General features: G+C 34.4%; 1 non-coding gene across 1 annotated transcript; it reads right to left on the bottom strand.

The window, feature by feature from the left end:
• Positions 1-20,186: 20,186 nt before the first annotated feature.
• Positions 20,187-20,289, bottom strand: LOC128576194 (U6 spliceosomal RNA). Its single transcript, XR_008377298.1, has one exon. It is a non-coding gene; the product is annotated as a U6 spliceosomal RNA (small nuclear RNA).
• Positions 20,290-21,848: the final 1,559 nt, after the last annotated feature.

Consider the following 21,848-nt stretch of genomic DNA (forward strand, 5'->3'; position numbering starts at 1 on the left):
ATAGAGATTCTACTCTATTTTGATTTTACAGGCTTATATTTTTAAAACTAAACTACATAAATATGTAACTATGCTCAGCAAATCTATTTCCTCTATTAGACTGTAATTTAGTGGAAGGCATGTACGGGAAATATTAAGTTCCTATCACTTGTCTATTGCCTGTGCCTGGACCTAGAAAACCCACAACTATTTGGTGAATTATTATTTTTTTTTTCACCGCATCATTTTCACTCCTCACACCAGTCTGCCATATGTAAATTATTAATGAAATCATGAGTGTTTTTCTTATTTCAAACCAGCCCATTGCTTTATTCAGACTATTAAAGCAAAATAAGCAGGAGGCCATTAGCTGAAGGTGGTTTCTGTACTAGGAATCAGACCCTCAAGCATGCAAAGCCAGACTTAACATAAAAGCATTCCTTATAACTGATTTAGTCAGCGACAGCTCACCACCTTCTTAGCTATATTAGTAGGGGCTTTCCATCAGGCCATAGTGAACTAAGGCAAACCACCAGGTGTAGCTCATGGAATAATTTACATCTTCAGAGATCTCTATTCCAGCAACCTGGACAGTGAGTGGAGTTTTCTGAACCTTGTTCTATTTTGCGTGTTGCTGGTCCGTGAATCATTCTCTGTTCGAATAAAATCTGTTAATTTTTTTCTGAACTTTTCCTTGTAACTGCTCATTAATACTTCTCTTTTTGCCAGCCTTTATTTACCCATTTTCTCATAAATTATCATACATCATGTTGGCTTTCAAATATTAGTGAAAACAGTATCTGCAAATGCAACCTAACTATAAGTTGGTAATTTACACAAATAAAAATGTTCATGTTACTTCTCTCCGTCAAGGTTAAAATTTTAAAATATATTTCTATTATTACCTATTTACGTATGCCTAGGTGTACATAATTACTTCCTTTTAACAACTAACTATTCAGTTCACAATATCATTTATAATGTATAATGCTCTAGTCTGTGAAATAATAGTCATCTAAATACATGCCCACACAGCTGAAAAACTAGTAATGTCCATCTGTTTCCATGATCTGAGAACTACCATATGTCCTTAGTCAGTGAGATCCAGCAAACATTCACAAAGGGATATATCTGAACAATGAGGGTAGCAAATGTATTGTTAATGAGTGTTTTTTTTTTTTCTTTTGAAAATTGTGTTGCTTTTCTTTAGTGGTCTACGTTTATTCTGACCTGGGAAGAATTTTGACTGATAGTGGAATACAAAAGGAGTGCAAGTGATAATATTAGAATTGAACCAAAGAAACAATACATGAGTGTCAAGTTCAATGTTAAAAATGCAGAATGCTTTAATCTCCTTTAAAGGATCTTTGCAAATTAGTAAGGATGAGTAATATGACATGAAAGTCTTCATAAGTGTTACAGTAGCCCTGGGAGACCAGAGACTACATTTCATTGGATTTATGCAATCATTGCTAAATTAAAGCATGTCACAATTCACAAGGATTTGGAGATAAACAACAATGGGGTATAAGCAGATCTGCAATCCCCTACCTCATTTTTATGCCCAAACAAGAAAAGAAATGGCTCATTCAAATCCAAAATCAAAACATTGTAAATGTGTTAAGAAGTCTTCATAGAAAACACATTAATTTAATTTACCAGCAGAAATATTCTTATCTATGAAATTCCCTTAATATGTGAACTTCGCTTGAGTACAATGATTATTGGAAATAATCTTCAAGGTGTGGATTTATGCGGACATTTCTGGTTGGAGAATATAATAGCCCTGTAACTAATGAAGTGTACATGGAAATGTTTTATAGGGATATGGTTATCTTTGAGCTAGAAATATTAGAAGTAAACAAGAATGATATCCAGTTCTGGAATAAAGGACCCACAGAATTGCATCGACAATATCACATTACTCTGCTTTTCATGTTTTTGTATTTCCCCTATCTTTTGAATTATCAGCAAAAGCAGAGAAATTATGATTCCTGTACATGCAATTTGGCAATTTGATTCCTTTTGTTTTCTAATGAAGGCATCTCCACTGGGTTTGTGTTGCAAGGAGCTCAGACTGAGTTTGCTCTAGAGTGAATTGTGCATCCTCCACCCAACTCATATTTGAAATTTCAAACTCTATAACTTAGAAAACAACTGTATTTGAATATATGGTCTTCATTGAGGCTGAGTCTCTAACCCAATAGGGTTAGAAACTTAATAAAAACAAGCAGAGACAGCTACGGTGGGGGCACACAAAGAAAAAGCCATGTGAGATGTTACAAGAAATTCTGCCAGAGTGGGCTTCAGTCCTCTCCAAACAGGGAGACAGCTTCAGCCATTTTTAGTTCTTATATAAGCAGAATGGAACTCAATGTAAGCAGTAAAATGAAATGCAGCTGGTGAAACGAAGACTAAGTTGAAGGCTATGGCCATAGTGACAAAGCTTTTATGTACTTGAGCCAATATTTAAAACCATTTCACAACTTTTCATAATTAATCAATATGCAACATTTTCTTTTGTCTTTCTCTTGTTTATGAAAAACTGAGTTGCTTTCATATATTTCTGTTATTTTAAAATTCTTGCTAGAGGCTTGACGTCCTTAGCACAGTATTTATGGGGCCAGCCACAAACACCAAAGTTGGCAGGTTTGAACCTGTCTCTAGCCTGCTAACCATCAAATGACAACTACAACAAAAAAATAGGCAGCTGTTGTGGCGGGCACCTATAGTCCCAGCTACTTGGGAGACCGAGGCAAGAGAATCACTTAAGCCCAAGTGTTTGAGGTTGCTGTGAGCTGTGACAGAGCCGTACTCTACAGAGAGCAACATAATGAGACTTTGCCAAAAAAAAAAAAATCCTGCTATTAAATATTTATTGTCAGTTTTCTCTAATCTCCATGTGACGAAATATATCTAAAGCTATAATCAAGCAAGTGGAATTTACTGTGTTACTTTTGTCAAAATATTATGGGTACTAAACAAACTATTTAGATAAATATAATCCCAGCTTATTGAGAAAGGTTGATCTAAAACAGATGTAATTGCTGTGTATAAATGTGCTTTAAAAGTAAAAAGCACAAGAGAATAATTAGGTGCACCAGAAAGCGATCACTTAGTTGCATAAATATGAAGACTTTCAGAGTTAAATGGATCATTGAAGGTGAACTTCCACTCACGTGTAACTTCTTCTTCAAAATAGTAAAATTTCATCATTCATAGCTCTGCCTACACATTTTTAATTAGACATTCAGTATTTCACATTCTCCCTCAACAGAACATAAACTCCACGTAAGAAGTGGTTTTCATTGGCTTGGGTTGGTTGGTCTGTTGCTTTGCTCCTTTGTATTTGCTGTATCTTTGATGCCCAGATCAGTGTTTGGCATCTAAAAGCCACTTGATAAATATTTAGTGAATAATGAATCATAGAGTAGCTATCTCTTTTTCCTTAACATTATTCTTGGCCTTAGTTCTACACAGAACAGATTTCTGACTTGACTTTTACTTTAGTTTTCGTATAGTTGAAATTGGCCGAAATGTAGTCCTCCAAGTCTTGTTTTTTTTTTTTCCCCCCCACTCTCTAGTAAAAATAAAAATATTCCAACTTCTTTCCAGATTTCTTAAATGGCATGCGTCTCAGATCTCTCACCACACTGGGGGTCTTTTTATATACTGTCTGGCTTGTCAATGTTTTTTAATGTATGAGGCGCATAATTGTCTAACACATGCCAAGTTTAGCAAAAAGCTTCCTGATTCCCACTCATGTCCACAGATGCACCCTAGGACAGTTTTAACTGTTTAATATTTGTAGCCACTTGAAACACTTTGATACTGGTATTAATGAAAATGACTAGGTTCATTTACATGGGTGAATTGCCACATCTATAGTAAAGCATTTAAATCATCAAACATGCAAAGATTTAATTGGGACGGAAAACCTGGAGCATAACTTAGGCATTTCCTTACTCACTATTGGCCATGGAGAAGCATTGAGTAGTTTTAGATGAAAATTTTTTTTGTTGTTGTTAAAGACATGGAAATTTATGTTTTCTCCATTGTATATAAGTAAATGGCAACACACAGAGATGGTCTACCTGCATTTTTTCCCATTTGGTTGTTTTTTGCAAAAATTTAAAGAAAAAAATTCTTAATTTCACGTGTGCTACAAAGTGTATTTTTTTCCTACAGGTTAGAAAAAAATATATATTCTTTCAGCTTTCCGTATCCCTTACAATTCTTCATTTTTAGATTGACTTTCACCTTCATTTATGATAATTGCTTCCTTTGAATGTACCCTAACCCTCTTAATTTTTTACACTTCTCTGTAAAAAATAAATAAATAAAAAACAAACAAACGAAACCTCCTTGTGCAATCCAACCCTTTTCCAATTCTTCTCTTCCCCCAGCCAAGGAGATAAAGGCGGCTGGTGAAAACACGTCACCATGCCACGTAAGCTCACTTTAAACAAAAACCACTGGTCTCAACTACACTTCTGCACCTGCGCCAAGTAGGAAATTCTGTTCCTCCTCTTACTTCACGCTGCCAGTATCTCTACCCCTAATCTCAAGCTCATTAGAAAGTCTTTCCCATAAAAAATAGAAAAAACCCAAAGGGAACTCTCACCTCCTTTACAAACCCAGGTACATTGATTCCCATACTTATTTTGTTTCTTTTATGCACGAACTGTCTGCCAGTTTTGTCTAAATCGCACCCCTCCTGCATTCCCTGGAACATCGATTTATACATTTTCTCTTTTCTCTTGCATCATCATTTTTCTCCCATCAAGGCCTTTCTTTCTATTGGATCACCCCCATCAAAAACCAATTCTGTAATTCCATGCATACTTACAGTCTATTATATACATATGTGCGTGTACAATAAATGTATAATCTGGCCATATTCCTGCCTGTACCATTTCTCTGCTTCTCCTTTGTGCAAGGATTCAAGAGTGTTTTCTCTGTCCACACTTTCCAGTTCCATTCCTGAGCTCTCTAGAATTGAATTCATCCAGGCTGTTATCAAAACCACTTTTCTTTTCTTTTCTTTTTTATTTTTTTGCAGTTTTTGGCTGGGGCTGGGTTTGAACCCACCACCTCCGGCATATGGGGCCAGCACCCTACTCCTTTGAGCCACAGACACGGCCCTCAAAACCACTTTTCTAAAAACACCCTCCATCAAGGGCAGGTCTAACCTTTCTATGGATAACTTTGATCATGCATTCTCCTTGCTCTCATTATTTTGCCTGCCAGCAGCTTTGAACATGTGGACTATTCCATCCTTCTTCATGTGGCTTCAAAAGACCTCCACTGGTTTTCCTTTCTCCCTTATTGATTACTCCTTAGTCTTTCCTATTTCCTCTGATATATCATTACACTTTCTTTGCATTCCCAACTGACACACTTGGAATATTCTTCAGATATACACAATTCATTTATTCCCCTCGTGTATGTTTTTGCTCAAATGTCACTTTCTTAAAGAGGATCTATGACCCTCTTATAGAAATTTGTTATATCCCCATCAGGTCCTGTCTTCTCTGGCCTATTTTTTTTTTTTTTTTTTGTAAAGCACTGTATAAAACATTATGTAGTAGACTCATTTATTTACTTATTGACTAACTCCACCACACTGGAATTTAAATCTCACAAAACTCATAATTTAATCTTTTGTGTGAATTTCTATGTACACAGTGCCTATAAAAATTCAGGTAAAATGTAAAAGCTTAATAAATATTTGTAAGATGAATACATTTAAAAAGACAGCTTTAATAAAAATATAAAGTTGTATACAGTACAAGAACAGAGCACTACTGTTTGAACATGAGCTATTTTATGTATTGTTTCAGGTTAATTTGAGGGCACAAAGAATGAGGTTATAATGTTTGCATTTTTTAGATACTCTCTTATAATTGTGTCCTGATCCCATTAAATGGGAGCACCCCCTTTTTATCCAGTAATGTAGCACTGTGGATGGCACATCAAGAGAGAATATTTTGGACAGTGTGCAGTTAGTTACCTGAGAGCCTCCAGCTACCTGATTATAAGACCTGCTAGAAAGTTCACATCATAGCAAGGCTTTATTTGGATCCCTTCCAGGCAAAAATTGAGTATAGCGGTGATCGTAAAGATGGGTTATATTCTACCTGATAAAAGATTTCCTTCATGGCCAATTTTTGCTCTCCAATTCCAGAGGCCATGGCCAAGATTTCTTCATGGTTGCTATACAGGGGAGAGTTCTTCCCTTTCAATTCTCCTTCTTATCCTTCATTCTCATCAGGCGTCAAATTTGCATCTGGGGCTGAATGTTTTTCCTTCTTATTTCTGCTCCCTCCACTTTTATCTTTCAGAAGTATTTGTCACCCCTAATAAATCATTTGCACTTCTAATTTTGTGTGGGCATCTGTTTCTTACCCAACCTATTCTGTGTTTTTTTTTTTTTGTTTTTTTATTTCATTGCTAACGTATTGTACGTGAAAAGAGTCATTAAGATAACTCTGTAAAGTTTGGATTTCTCATTTCATTAGCAATTAAGTAAGCATAAAATTATCTTTCTAATTACATGTATATGCCAACCATTATCCACGAAAATTGCAATTTGTATGACCTGGTTTGTTGAGAGTGGTATACATCAGACTAAAAAGAGACGGAGAAACTTGAGGAATTAATTAGAAGGATGTTTTGGAAACTCATGAAATACCTAAATAATTGAGTGAATTCCTTTTTTGGATGAAGCAAATGAATAGAGTTCAGTGTCAAATGTAACCAGGCACTGAAGTACCATTTCTCTTTATATATAGCATGAATTAATTGTTAGCTTATTTCATTTTTATCTTTCATGTATGTATGTGTTTGTATTTGGGAAAAGAAAGAAAAAAAATTAAACTGCTCCAAAATATAGGGAAGGAACTCACTGCCTAATTTTGTTATTCTGGCCAACCAATGAAAGTGAACAGTTGAGTCATTTTGAACAAATGGATGCTGCTAGAGATATAGGCAGAAGATACACCTAAATGAAAAGAGAAAAAACCAACAAACAAATGTAACAACATCAAAAACCAGGTATATATACCCAGTACACTCCGTGTAACAGGATGTATGTTATTTAAATTTCAATTGTACACCACAAAAAGGATCCGTTTGGGTGAAGCAGGATAATATATAAGGTAGAGCACCATTCTGAACATACTAAAATTCAGATGCTCAAATTTATTTCTGAAAGAAGATTTTACATAGGATACACATTTAGATGTATTGGCTTCCAGTCATCCTTACATAAAGATGGGATTTAAATCCATAAAATTGGATGAGATACTCTAAAGGCATAGTGTATAAGAATAAAACTTGTCTTTTCAAAGTCTCAAATATATAGAGTTTGGTTACATGAGAAGACCAAGTTTGAAATGAAGAAAAAAACAACTGACCAGTGAAATGAGAAGAAAACTGAGAAAATTATGTTTATAATGTTAAACATAAAAATGGGGATAGAATAATATAATTGCATCCAAAAACAAAAAAATAACTTTTTCATTGATTGAATTAAATAGACCATCGATATGAAAAAAAAACTCCCATCAGAATTCTAGACTTTTGCTGAAAAAATAATACAACTAAAAATATAAAAACATACAACTAAAGTTCTTTAAGCTGAACATATAAAATTTGTACACACTGAGTCCCGTATTCTATAGCTCAACTAGAAATAATCATTGTACATAGAATTATAATTTGACTTGTTTCATAACAAAAACATTAAACTTTCTATAGAACTTTTTAGCAATGTAGTATCTAATATTTGACCCTGAGTTATGGCAACCATTAAACTTCATTAAGCAGTTAAATACTAATTCATGTTACTGTTGATATTGATGGCACATTGGGTCTAACTTGTTTCTTATTATGGGGATGGTATGGGATTGAGAAATACTTCAGATTATAAAGTTCCATGAATGGATTTTCATTTGAAGTCATTAGGAGGAGTTTGGAACTTTATATAACTATCAGAGCAGTAATAAATTGTCTTGGACATTTTTTATTTCAACAGGATGTAGACATTCTTAGATGTATTCAAGAGAACAATCCATATAATTTTTCTCTCCTTCCAAACTTGCCTTATAATTGCATAAATGTTCACATTTAAAAATGTTAAAATATTGTTACAATATCTGCTCATTGCGGAAGCTTATGATAACTCTGGAACATACAGGTTCTATAAGCTGTTTAACATTTTCAGAAAATTTGGTATTTCAAGAGTTTTTCTCTCTCCTCACTGCCTCTCTCTCACTTACCAAAAAAACTCAATCAGAACTTGGCAAAATTTGCAGGGAAAATATAACCAAAAAGAGAAAATACTGACAGACTACGTGTATGTGTGGAGGTCTGATTAAAGCTACTCCTACCACATTAGACTTATAGAGCTAATTTTGGTTCGATTCAATGAAATAGAATCAGTTTATTGTAGTGTACCAAGATCTTAATATAACCTATGATTTATTACCTCTGTTTTTCTTTTCTTTTCTTTTTTTTTTTTTTGCAGTTTTTGGCCGGGGCTGGGTTTGAACCTGCCACCTTCGCCATATGGGGCTGGCGCCCTACTCCTTTGAGCCACAGGTGCCGCCCACCTCTGTTTCTTTACACATAGGTTCAAGACTCTGTAATGGATTCTTCACATTTTCTGTATTTCCTAGACATACAATAAGTACTTAAAGTAATTCTGGAATTTTCTGGTGGTAGAGACTAGGGTATTTTTATATTTCCCAGTGTGGTCTCACTCTCCTGAGTTGAAACAATCCTCCTGGTCAGCCTCTCAAAATCTAGGGATTATAGACCATGAGCCACTGAGCTTGGCGTGAACTACATTTCTTACTGGAATGATCCTCTAAAAACTTTATTACGTTTCATCAGTTCAAATGATGTGATTTCATATTTCTGAAGAAGGTACTCTAGTTCTTCATAGATACTAAATATAAACAATAGATAATAGTTTTTTTTTATTTTATTTTATTTATTTATTTTTTTTGTAGAGACAGAGTCTCACTTTATGGCCCTCGGTAGAGTGCCGTGGCCTCACACAGCTCACAGCAACCTCCAACTCCTGGGCTTAAGCGATTCTCCTGCCTCAGCCTCCAGAGCAGCTGGGACTACAGGCACCCGCCACAACGCCCGGCTATTTTTTTGTTGCAGTTTGGCCGGGGCCGGGTTTGAACCCGCCACCCTCGGTATATGGGGCCGGCGCCTTACCGACTGAGCCACAGGCGCCGCCCAGATAATAGTTTTAATTTATATGCATTTCCCTTTAGACAGTAAACAATGAAAAATATTAAAGAAAGACCATTAGGGGAAACTGGCCAAATGCCCCCCAACATGTACATCTAGGCATAATATCTGGATGTCAATTTAAATTATGGAAGTAGCTCATGATAAGGCCAAGATGGGGTTACATGGAGATAATTTCCATGGAAACAGGTGTTCAAATTACAGTAAATAATTAGAACAGAAAGGGTATAAAGAAGTTTTCAATCTTTTTTATCTCATGGTACACTTGAGCCTTTAGTTAAACTTCCACGGCATACTTAAATTATGTTAATCCAAAAAAGATTAAAAAAAGAACATATTTATCATGCTGTGAACTTCTTTTGAACATAATTTTATTAATAATACTTAAAAATTTTTGCAGCACACCTAGATCCGCTCATGGCATACTGGTTGAAAATCACTGGTATAGAGTGAGAAGATAAACACATAAGGTGAAATCAAAACCCAATACAGGTGATCCAGAGAGCGGAAAGATCAGAGATCAAATCAACCAGTATTCTTTACTATCAGTAAATCAAAATATATTTTTTGCATTTTTGATCAAGGATATTATATAAAACACTTACATTCAAGAAAGCAAATATTTTTTAAGACAGTTATTAGAGTGGGTTAGTTCATATATTTTTGAGAAGCCAAGACCAATAATTCAAGTGGCTAACACTCATGTTACTAAGTCTCAGTAATAAATTGAACCGAATCTTATTTGAAAAGTATGGCAGGACAAAGTTCTAGGTTAAATAAAACAGAATTCTTTGTTTCCATTGTATTCAAAAGATCCAAAAGATCTTTTGGATTTTTTCCCCAAGCCCAATAGTGGTATAAATATCTTCGCACGCTCCATGACCAAATATTTGCATCTAAACAATTTTCTCTTCTGAAAAAAAAAATATATATTTTAAGAAGAGAGATCACTCAGTACATTAGAACAAGAAAAAAAAAAATCAGGGTAGTATTATTTCCCAAAAAGAAGAGCACATTTAAAGTGTTAGCGTAGTTCTTATAGAACTCTTATAGAGAGCACTACTTTAATCAAACTGAGATCATAAGACATAATCTTTAAAATGAGGATATTGTCATAGAGAGAGTAGGGTATTCTAAAATAATAAAATGTTCAAGCCACCTAGATGATAATGTATTAACTACAAACTTGTGTGTAACCAATAATTTAGACATAAACTATGGAAAGCAGAAAACAATGGTACAGAAAAGGAGTATTTGAAAATTGGCCATTATAATGGGAGGCATTAACATACATCTTTCAGTTCCTTAAAATAATAAAGTATATAAGACTGAACAACACATCTTAAAAAATTAACCTAATAGACATATGGAGAAAAACTTCACCAAAGCCTACAGAATATGAAATGGACAAATGTACAGGACTATACTTTTTTTTTGGTTTTTGGCCAGGGCTAGGTTTGAACCCACCACCTCTGGCATATGGGACTGGTGCCCTACTCCTTGAGCCACAGGCACCTCCCAGGACTATGCATTTTCAACATACTTCAAAGGATTAACAACAAGGTGGGTTCTTTCATCATAGTGAAGTTAAGCCAAGCCAAAAATTTTAATAAGAACAGAAATTGAAAAACATTTATACATGAAGCAATACAGTTCTAAATAAGCCATAGATTAAAGAAGAAATGAAAATGATTATACATTAATACATTACAAGGAAAACATGACATATTAACAGATGATTAATCACAATTGCACATGTTAAAAAAGAAAATTGGCTGAAATTGATAATTGAATACCCATTTCAAAAATAATAGAAAATTCAAACAAAAAAATTGTGACAGTTGTAAGAAATAAAAATAGCCATCAATACTATAGTATAGACAAAAAGGCAAAATTTGCATCTATGGAATGACTAATACAATTGATAATCACCTACAATTTTAATAACAAAAGACAATAAAGCACAAACTAGAAATTTTAAGAATAAAATGAGTGTCATTTTAGTTCTCACGTACATCACAAAACACAGTATTTTTTTCATTATCTTTTTAAATAGACAATTTTATTAAATAGACACCTTTTTATAGAATTTACTAAAATTTGACACCAGTAGAATGAAGATGCATTATTGGTAATACATCTGTTAGACTTTTAATCTATAATTGAAATTCTTTTTCTGCAAAGAAAATTCTAGAACTAGATGGTGTAATGATGACTCCATTTTCAAATATTTGAGGAACAAATATTACCTAAGAATTCTTTTTTTCTTTTCCTTGAGATGGAGTCTCACTTTGTCACCCTCAGTAGAGGGCTATGGCATCTTAGCTCACAGCAACCTCAAACTCATGGGCTCAAGCGATTCTCTCGCCTCAGCCTCCCAAGTAGCTAGGACTATGGGCACCCGCCACAACACCCAGCTATTTTTGGAAATGCGGTCTCACTCTTTCTCAGGCTGGTCTCAAACTCTTGAGCTAAAGCAATTCCACCCATCTTGGCCTCCCAAAGTTCTAGGATTATAGGCATGAGCCACCATGCCCCCTGCGTAAGAATTCTTAAAAGCCATGAACAAAATAACAGCAAATTAAATCCAGCAATATATAAAAAGGATAAAAATAATATATTAAAATATGCAAAGTGGGTTGAACCAAAGAAAATCAAACAATATCATCCATTCTATTAATAAAATGAGGAAATATGATCCCCTTAGTAGATCCAATAAGTTGCTTGATAAGGTTCAAAACCTATTTTTGATTATAAAAGGCTTAGTAAAAGAGGTAGAGAAGCTAATTTAATTTGATAAATAAATATATACAAAGAAAATTCAATAGCATGTGTATGTTTAATGGTTAAATATTCAATGTTTTTCCATTGCAATCAGGCTATTGACAAGAATGCCTGTATCACTACTTTTCTACAGTGTTCTACTATAAATTATAGAAAAGATGAGTAAAGAAAGATAAATATATTATCAAAAGAAGAATTATAAATATAAAACATAAATGGATTATTTTTGGTGGTAAAATCAAGTAATTTTCAACATGACTTATCTAGTACTTTCAAATGAATCTAAGTAATATTATTAGATTTGATAAATAATATCTATAGGCAAAGTACAAATTTCATATAAGCAGGAGGTTATGAGGATATTAAATTTAATATATTACTTCAATGAAAATATCAAATACTTAGGAATAAATCTAATGCAAATGTAAAATCTTTCTATAGAAATCTATAAACCATTATTGAGAAAAATTGAAGAAAGCCTACACAAATGAAAAGCAATACTATTTTTGTTAATTCTGAGACTCAGTATTCTCCCCCAAATTACCAAATTGATGGATAGAATCATTGCAAATTCCAAATATTTCTCTGGTTATTAATAAGCCCGCTGCGGCGTGGGACCTCATGCTTGTACTCCCAGCACTCTGAGAGGCTGAGCCAGGTGGATTGCTTGAGCTCAAAACTTTGAGACCAGCCTGACCAACAGTAGATACTATTAAAAGGAGAAAAACTAACTGTGTGTCATGGTGGGTGCGGGTAGTCTGAGGTACTCAGGAGTCTTAGTCAGGAGGGTCGCCTCAGCTCAAGAGTTTGAGGTTGGCGTGAGCTGTAATGACACCACAGCACTCTACCCAGGGTGACAGAATGAGACTCTCTCTCAAAAATAAAAAAAAGCCAGCCACAATTTATATGAAAATGTGGTGCTGGGGCAACAGCATCCATGAAACAGAATAGGAAGAAGAAGGGGAGGAAGGTGGAACAGGAAATAACATTGTGTTCTGATTTTACCACCTCGCTCAGCATATTTAAATGTTTATTAGTTCACATATTACTAGAAATATCCAAAAGAATTTATCATTTTACACTGCAATTGCCATTTATATGGTTTAAGAAAAAATTAAGTGCAGTCAATGTCTAATTGATTAAAATATATTATTATACAAGTATATAATGTTTAATAAATATACAATAATGTAATATTTTTAGAACAGTAAGCAAATTACAGAGTTAGCATTCTCTTCTTTAGCCTAAAATACCTGGCAATATTAATATACCAGTTCCAGTTAGGATATTAAGGTAGTACAGAATGGGTTATAGGAGTGTGACTGATAACCTCAAGTAAAATAGAGTTCAAATATTATCCCTGCTATTCTTACTGTGAGTTTATAGACAATTACTTAGATTCACTGATTTCAGTCTATCTTTCTTTAAAATGAGAAAAGTAATGGTATGAATGCATAAAGCTTTTCAGAATATAAATCTGTGAAGCCATAGCAGAAATTAGTATGGAAGTTCCTAAAAAAAAAAAAAAAAATTAAAACTAGAACTGCTATATTATCCAGCAATCCTTCTTCTGAGTACATACTCAAAGGAAATGAGATCAGCACCCAATAGAGTGATTCATTGAAGATTGAATCAGGATAGTCAAACAACTAAGGGTCCTTTAGAGATGAATGGGCAAAAGAATTATATATGTGTATATACACACTCAAAATGGGATATTACTCAGGATACAAGTCTTGACCTTTGCAGTAACATCAGTGAACCTGGAGGATTTTGTGCTAAGTGAAATAAACCAGGTACTGAAAGAAAAATACTGCATGATCTTACTAAATGTAAAAACTATAAGTCGTATACATAGAAAAAGAGGAGAAAAATGATTACTAGGAGCAAGGTTGGGAGGATAGAAGATGTAGGTGAAAAAGATACAAAGTTATAATATTTTTAGGATATGTTTAAAGCTCTAATGTACAGTGTAAGCACTATAATTAATAATATTGTATTGTGCACTAGAAATTTGCTAAGAGTGCAATTTAGGTACTTCTACCACACACAAAAGGTAACTATGTAAAACGATGGATACACTAATTTATTTGACTATAGTAACCATTTTACTATATATACTTATATCAAAACACTGTTCCATATATACACTGAGAAAAGAGAAAAGAAAGATTAAATAAAAACACAGTTCAAATACAGTAGGTAGCACAGTTTGTCCTCACATAGAGTCAGTAATTGATTGGTGTTAGATATTATTGTGATTACTCCTATTGAAATGTTATTGGAAAAAGGAAGGACTGATTGTTACTTTTACAGAGCAGTAAGTTTATGGAAAGTTGTTTTGTTAAAAAAGTACTATCTATATAGGAGAACCAATCAAGGTAGTGAGCAAAGCAGAGGGGTCAAATAGACGGATAGAAGTCAAAAGATGGATGATGACAAAAAGTAAAGGAACTATCAATGTGATGAACTACTCAAAGAGGTAATGGAGGGAGGTAACGTGCGCACATATGGTAGGGAAGGAGGGGGAATACCTCATATTACCAATACAAAGAAGGTGACAATTAGTGAGAAAACAAAAAAAAGTATAGCAAAAAGAAGTGTTAAGATGTTCATAGATGTGGTTAGTTCAGGAGTACAAAACTAAGAACTCAGATAACAATTAATTAGGAAGAAAGGTATCTGTTGCTGTCAAAGGTCATGGAAGTCAGCTTTCTGCCTCTTGGGATACTCACTCTCTGCAGATTTTCTATTGGAACTAGCTGCCATATTGTGAGGAGGCACAAGCAGCCGTGTGAAGAAATCTACATGAACAAGGACCCAGTCCCCCAGCCAAGAGCCTTCAGCTTAGTTTCCACCTGATAGATAGCCAGTACCAAATTGCCAGACATGTGAGAGCCATTTGGGAATTGAAAGCCAAAGTGCCACTTGAACCACTCCAGCTGAGGACATATACAGCAGAATCAGGTTGTTCCCACTAACACCTGCTCTGACTACAAAACTGAAAGGATATAAGTGATTTTCTTTCCACTTTCTCTTTTTAGTTTTACCCACCACAATTTCAGACTGCTTTTTAGTGTAAAAACAGATATCAGAAACAAGTAGCATTGAGAACATTTGAAACAGACCCATGATGAACAATACATATACATATTATTATATAGTGTCTAATTATATATGTATAATTTTTAATATATAATTATATATACATATACTTTTTAATATATATGTTAAAATATACTATATATAGTATATAAACGTTTTTAGTGTGGGTGTATATATATATATATATATATACTAAAAGTAAAGCACGTTAGAAGGTAGTCACAAGTAGAGGCCAGGAAAAATTATGAAGTAGTTATTCTATTTGAAGGGGGGAATAATTCAAGCTTGGGGAAGAGATCAATAGAGACAAAAATAAAAAAAAATTCTAAGGAGATTGGAAATTGAAAGAAAAATAGCTAACTTCCACAAATTGTTTGTTTACCTACACCTTCTGTTCACACATAAGGAACACAAATTATGATTTATGGGAGACAGAAGGTTGCTTTACATATCTACAGAAGATTTTCCTGGAATCTAACTGTCCTTATGGTGAAAGGATGAGGCGAATGCCCTGAAACATTGCTACATAGGTTTGAGACAGACCCCTCTCATGACATTTGTTGCAATCCTCCTGTTAATAAATAAAAGCAATTCTAAGAAAAAAATGTCTTCATTCACCTGTATTAAATTGATGTGATAGATTTTCCTTTTTTAGAAAGGAAAATCTATCACATCAAATTCATTAAGAATGCACACATCGAAATGCTGGCTTATTTGGAATAAGATCTCTAAACATATTAAAAAAAAAACTCCTTTTACATTTTAATTTACAAGACAGGAATTTAATATTACATTAAATATGGATATGAAATACACATATACATAGATATAAATTCATTTGATTTATTCAATAAGTAATTCTGTGAGCAGTCTAGACCAACAAATATAAGAAATAACCAATTTCATATGACTTCTACAAATCAGTAAGCTTAAATAAATATTTGTGTTGATTCAATCCTTGAAGTTTTTTTTAAAGTTTTGGATTTCAAAATTCAAATAATGATTACATTAACACTTTCAAAAAGACATATTTTAATATTATTAAATATACATTTAAAAATAAGATGGATGCAATTGTTAAGTGCAGGTAAAAGTGTATAAGGTAGGTGAAAAATGTGTTGCAAGTTTTTGCAAGTAAACGTGCACGTGCACCTTACCTATCACTCTTCTCTCCTGTTGCATAATCTCTTGGAATCTTGGGCTATGATAAGGAGAGTGGGTAATGTGCAGGGAGAAGAACGTGCAGATATCTGAAGCTGAGTGTCTGGATGTGTGTCTGAATGTTTTGATAAACTTATTCTACTTTTGAACACTCCATGTAGTTGTCAATTTCAAAATCATTTATCATTTTCTTCCTTAACATATTTACATGTCACATAATGGGCTACTCTCCAAACTCTTCATTGCCATAATCTAGGATTTTAAATAGTTTAATATGTAAAGTGAACAGGTGTTTTGTTTATGAATGAGAAAAATGCTCATTTCTTTAATGGATATCCCTTTTTAACTTCCTGTTTTCCACTTTCGAAGTTGAGTAATTTCATGGAATCCTGTTAGTCATTTCAATCTCAAAAAAGGGATGCAGTTTGCATCTAATAATGAAACAAACTACCATATTTATATAGGCTTAAAAATATTTTTCATGGGTGGCGCCTGTGGCTCAGTGAGTAGGGCGCCGGCCCCATATGCCGAGGGTGGCGGGTTCAGGCCCAGCCCCGGCCAAACTGCAACAAAAAAAAATAGCCGGGCGTTGTGGCGGGCGCCTGTAGTCCCAGCTGCTCGGGAGGCTGAGGCAAGAGAATCGCGTAAGCCCAAGAGTTGGAGGTTGCTGTGAGCCGTGTAACGCCACGGCACTCTACCCGAGGGCGGTACAGTGAGACTCTGTCTCTACAAAAAAAAAAAAAAAAAAAAATATTTTTCATGAGTATGTTGAGTATTTTATGTATGCCATTTACTTAGAAGATAGAAATGAGTAAGACATGTTTTTAATTTGATGGAATTTATGCCCTGGTATTAGAGAATGATGCGTTAAATACTCACGTAGAATGAGAACTTTGAATACTAGCTTATTCCTACAATCAAAATACGGAGGGCATAGTGGAAACAGATTGTCTTTGAGGTTAGGAAAGATATCACCAAAGAACTGGTTCGAATTCAAATACATGTTAATGACAAATTTATGCAATTAAATTAAAATTTTCTTTGGATTACTATGTCTATTACATATTACAAATTGCATTTAAAACAATTTATGGTCCAGAAGTGGTGGCTCGCACCTGTAATCCTAGCACTCTGGGAGGCTGAGGCAAGTGGATTCCCCTAAGCTCACAGGTTCGAGACCAGCTTAAGCAAGAGCAAACCCCATGTCTAAAAAAAAGAATAAAAATAAAAGTAATGAAAGTAAAATGATTTCTGATAAGACATCTTTTATATCCCTGTTTAGGATTTCCAACTTCATACACATATAGTAAATGCTTTTTCTTTATTCACTTATTAGTTGGCTAACTATTGGATCTCTTGGTAAACCAGGACTGCTTAAATAGCTAATATCATGAACATGCATGAGATAAGCAAATCTCTGTATGCATACTATTAATGAAGAAACTCATTTAGTTATGTGGAGTACACCACTTTAGTCTAAGTGGAATAAAAAAAAAGTGAGAGTCAAGGTACCTCATATTTTTCCCTGATTCTACATATAACAGCTTATGTGCCATTACTAATTCTTTAGATAATTTTTTTTTTATCTTTGAAAAAAGGGGGATGGGGTACACATCTAACTTTCAATTATTGTAAGAATGTGGAGACTTAAGTGTTGTGTAGATGTCTAAATTTTAAGCAGGTAAAGCCTGAATGATTTTGACCCAAGAATCTTTCTTGTTGCAGGTGACAGCAGCTATCCTTGAAATGTCAGCAGGAAATAAAATTGATGTCAGCAGGAACTAATATTATTAAAAGCATAATAAATAGCCAGTAGAAAAACAGAGACAGGAGAACCAGGCACAAGAAAAGCCGGATCCAAGACATTCAAACAGACGTGACTACAATCATGATCAAAGCTGAAGAACAGTGGATTAAAACGCTGCCACGGGCACCATTTGACTATGCATGCTTTGAAATCCATAAATACTTTTCAGTTCTGTCCATTTCTTTGACTCATTTCTATAAGCATCAAGAAGCTTAGATATGAGCTCGCAAGAAAAGAGACCATGCATGAAATCACTGCCTACTGGGTTGTTGGGAGCCCTGGAATGAAAAGCAGAAATGGTCTTGGTTTTGTACTGTTGTTGTTTGTTTGGTTGTTTTGCCTAGGGAGATGTGGCTCTCTTCTCCTCCACCAATAACCCACCCGATGATGTGTATACCAGAGTTGGAATAGTGTTGAGATACAACAAACATGGCCCACGCCACACTGAAGGATTTCAAACTTCCCCTTTTCTCTTGTTCTCCAGTTCATTTATGAAATAATTGTTATAACTTGCTAAGTTGATTTTATGAATAATTTATGTACCACAACATGGATTATGGAAAATTATGTCCTTAGAATATCCTCTTCATTCTGAGAAAATAAAGCTTAATATGAATCATTAATTTTGCTGCTTAAATGTGATTTTTAAAGATAGCGAAGAGGCATTTACTTGTATCTTAGGTAAGGATTACAAATGAACTTTTCATGTGTCTATAGTCATATATCTTAAAATTTGTGGAAAGATGGAAAAGAATTACAAACTGGCCATTTATTGGAAAACCAGCATTTTCTCCATAAAACCTCTTTCATAACATGAATACTAATAATAAGTGTAATTTCATGCATTATCTGTCTTATCAGCTCTAATTTATCTAAGATAAAACATCTTAGCTCTATTATTTTCAAGTAATGTAATAGGCTATCTGGTTTAAATAATAATAATTATAGTACATTTATCAAGCAATATCTCAGCATCTAAAATATCATGCTTCATATAAAATGGATAATCTCTACTAGAAAGGAAGTTATCATCAAAGATAGAAATGCTAGGCATGACAATAGCTGATAAGTAATTTAGGAAATATATAAGTTAATAAAATTATTATTAATAGTTGGAAGTATAAAATACTACTAATTTCATACTATTAAAAATGTAGAATATCTGATAAGGTTTCAGGGTTTAGATCAAGCAGATTCCATTTACATTCAATTTTTTATTCTAAAAACTTGGAGTTAAAGAGAACATTTGTGTGAAATTTTAAGCATAGTAAATTTCATGCATTTTAGAATTAAGACCAAGGTCCTAGGGTATCTTCTTAAATGTAGAGTGAAACATTCAGGGAAAAAATTCAGGCTTGATCAACAGTAAGACGTAACTAAATAAGCTTGGAATCTGGATGTGGTATAAAAACTGAGGTAACCAAGGTCCCTGAGTGCAACTCTTTTGTGTACAAATTAAGTGCTCTGGAACACTTTTTATTGAAACAGGAAATATTGATATTTCCATAAGTAAATGATGTAATGATCAAAGTGGCAAAAAAAAAAAAAAATAAAAATAACTGATCAGGTGACAATATAGAAAGATGTTGGTATTAAAGGGTGGGAATTCTTCTGTAAGGGGGTTACCATAGTGCAAATTAGTCAAATGATTACTTTGGAAATGAAGAAATAAATCTTGAAAATTGTATTTAAACAATCTACTCATTTATTTACTATTTTAAAATGTACATAGGAAGTACTTAGTAAGGGCTAGACATTGCAGATAGAAAAATAGACAATTCATAAATAAATAAGTAATAATTAAAACTGGTTGCAGAGACTTGGAAAATGTTTTTGAAAAACAAAGCTATGGTATTGTGCCCTGGGCTCAAATGGCTACTCTTCTGTGTTGAGCTTATATTTGTTCCCATTAGTTGTCCTCACAGAAAGTAGTGGTTTCTTTCTTTCTTTCTTTTTTCCTTCCTTCCTTCCTTCCTTCCTTCCTTCCTTCCTTCCTTCCTTCCTTCCTTCCTTCCTTCCTTCCTTCCTTCCTTCCTTCCTTCCTTCCTTCCTTTCTTTCTTTTTCTGCTTTTCCTGGTTGAAAAATATGGAATGCTTCATAAATTTGCATTTCATCCTTGGGCTGGGGCCATGCTAATCTTCTATGTATCATTCCAATATTAGTATACTTGCTGCTGAAGCAAGCACGAAAGTAGTGGTTTCTAATTGAGAGGTTAGGAAGACATTTCAAGGAATCTGAAGCAAAGAACAACAAAAGATCTCAGGGGAGAAGAAGTTGATTGACTTGCTCAAAAAGGAGACATGCCCAAGAACTCAGTTTAGAAGTTATTTTTATTCCCTCTCTCCCCCCCCCGCCACCCCTATCTTCCCCTTTTTCATTCCCAGCTCTCTGCTCACTTCTCCCTCTCTTTCTCATCCCTCCCCTCTTCCTTTTTTCTTTTTTTTTTTTATTAAATCATAACTGTATACAATGATATGATTATGGGGCATCATACACTCACTTCATAAACCATTTGACACATTTTTATCACAGTGGTTAACATAGCCTTTCCGGCGTTATCTCAGTTACTGTGCCAAAACATTTACATTCTACATTTACCAAGTTTCGCAAATACCCCTGTAATATGCACCACAGGTGTGATCCCACCGATTCCCCTCCCTCTACCCCCCCCCTCTTTCCCACTTCCCCCTATTGTTAAGTTGTAGCTGGGTTATAGCTTTCATGTGAGAGTCCCAAGTTAGTTTCATAGTAGGGCTGTGTACATTGGGTATTTTTTCTTCCATTCTTGGGATACTTTACTAAGAAGAATATGTTCCAGCTCCATCCATGTAAACATGAAAGAGGTAAAGTCTCCATCTTTCTTTAAGGCTGCATAGTATTCCATGGTATACATATACTACAATTTATTAATCCATTCGTGGATCGATGGGCACTTGGGCTTTTTCCATGACTTAGCTATTATGAATTGGGCTGCACTAAACATTCTGGTACAAATATCTTTGTTATGTTGTGATTTTTGGTCTTCTGGGTATATGCCCAGCAGAGGAATTACAGGATTGAATGGCAGATCTATTTTTAGATCTCTGAGTGTTCTCCATATCTCTTTCCAAAAGGAATGTATTAATTTGCATTCCCACCAGCAGTGCAGAAGTGTTCCCTTTTCTCCGCATCCACGCCAACATCTCTGGTCTTGAGATTTTGTGATATAGGCTAGTCTCACTGGAGTTAGATGATATCTCAAAGTAGTTTTGATTTGCATTTCTCTGATGATTAAAGATGATGAGCATTTTTTCATATGTCTGAAGGCCGTGCGCCTGTCTTCTTCAGAGAAGTTTCTCTTCAAATCCCTTGCCCAGCCTGCGATGGGATCCCTTGTTTTTTTCTTGCTGATGCGTTTGAGTTCTCTGTGGATTCTGGTTATTAAACCTTTGTCAGAGATATACCCTGCAAATATCTTCTCCCATTCTGAGGGCTGTCTGCTTGCTCTGCTTACTGTGTTCTTAGCTGTGCAGAAGCTTTTTAGTTTGATCAAGTCCCAGTAGTGTATTTTTGAAGCTGCTTCAATTGCCCGGGGGGTTCTCCTCATGAAATACTCACCCAGACCAATTTCTTCAAGGGTTTTCCCTGCATTCTCCTCTAGTATTTTTATAGTTTCATGTCTTAAGTTTAAATCTTTAATCCAATGAGAGTCTATCTTAGTTAATGGTGAAAGGTGTGGGTACAATTTCAGTCTTCTGCAGG

Source organism: Nycticebus coucang, chromosome 23 (assembly GCF_027406575.1).
Source record: "Nycticebus coucang isolate mNycCou1 chromosome 23, mNycCou1.pri, whole genome shotgun sequence".
NCBI classification, from domain to species: Eukaryota; Metazoa; Chordata; class Mammalia; order Primates; family Lorisidae; genus Nycticebus; species Nycticebus coucang.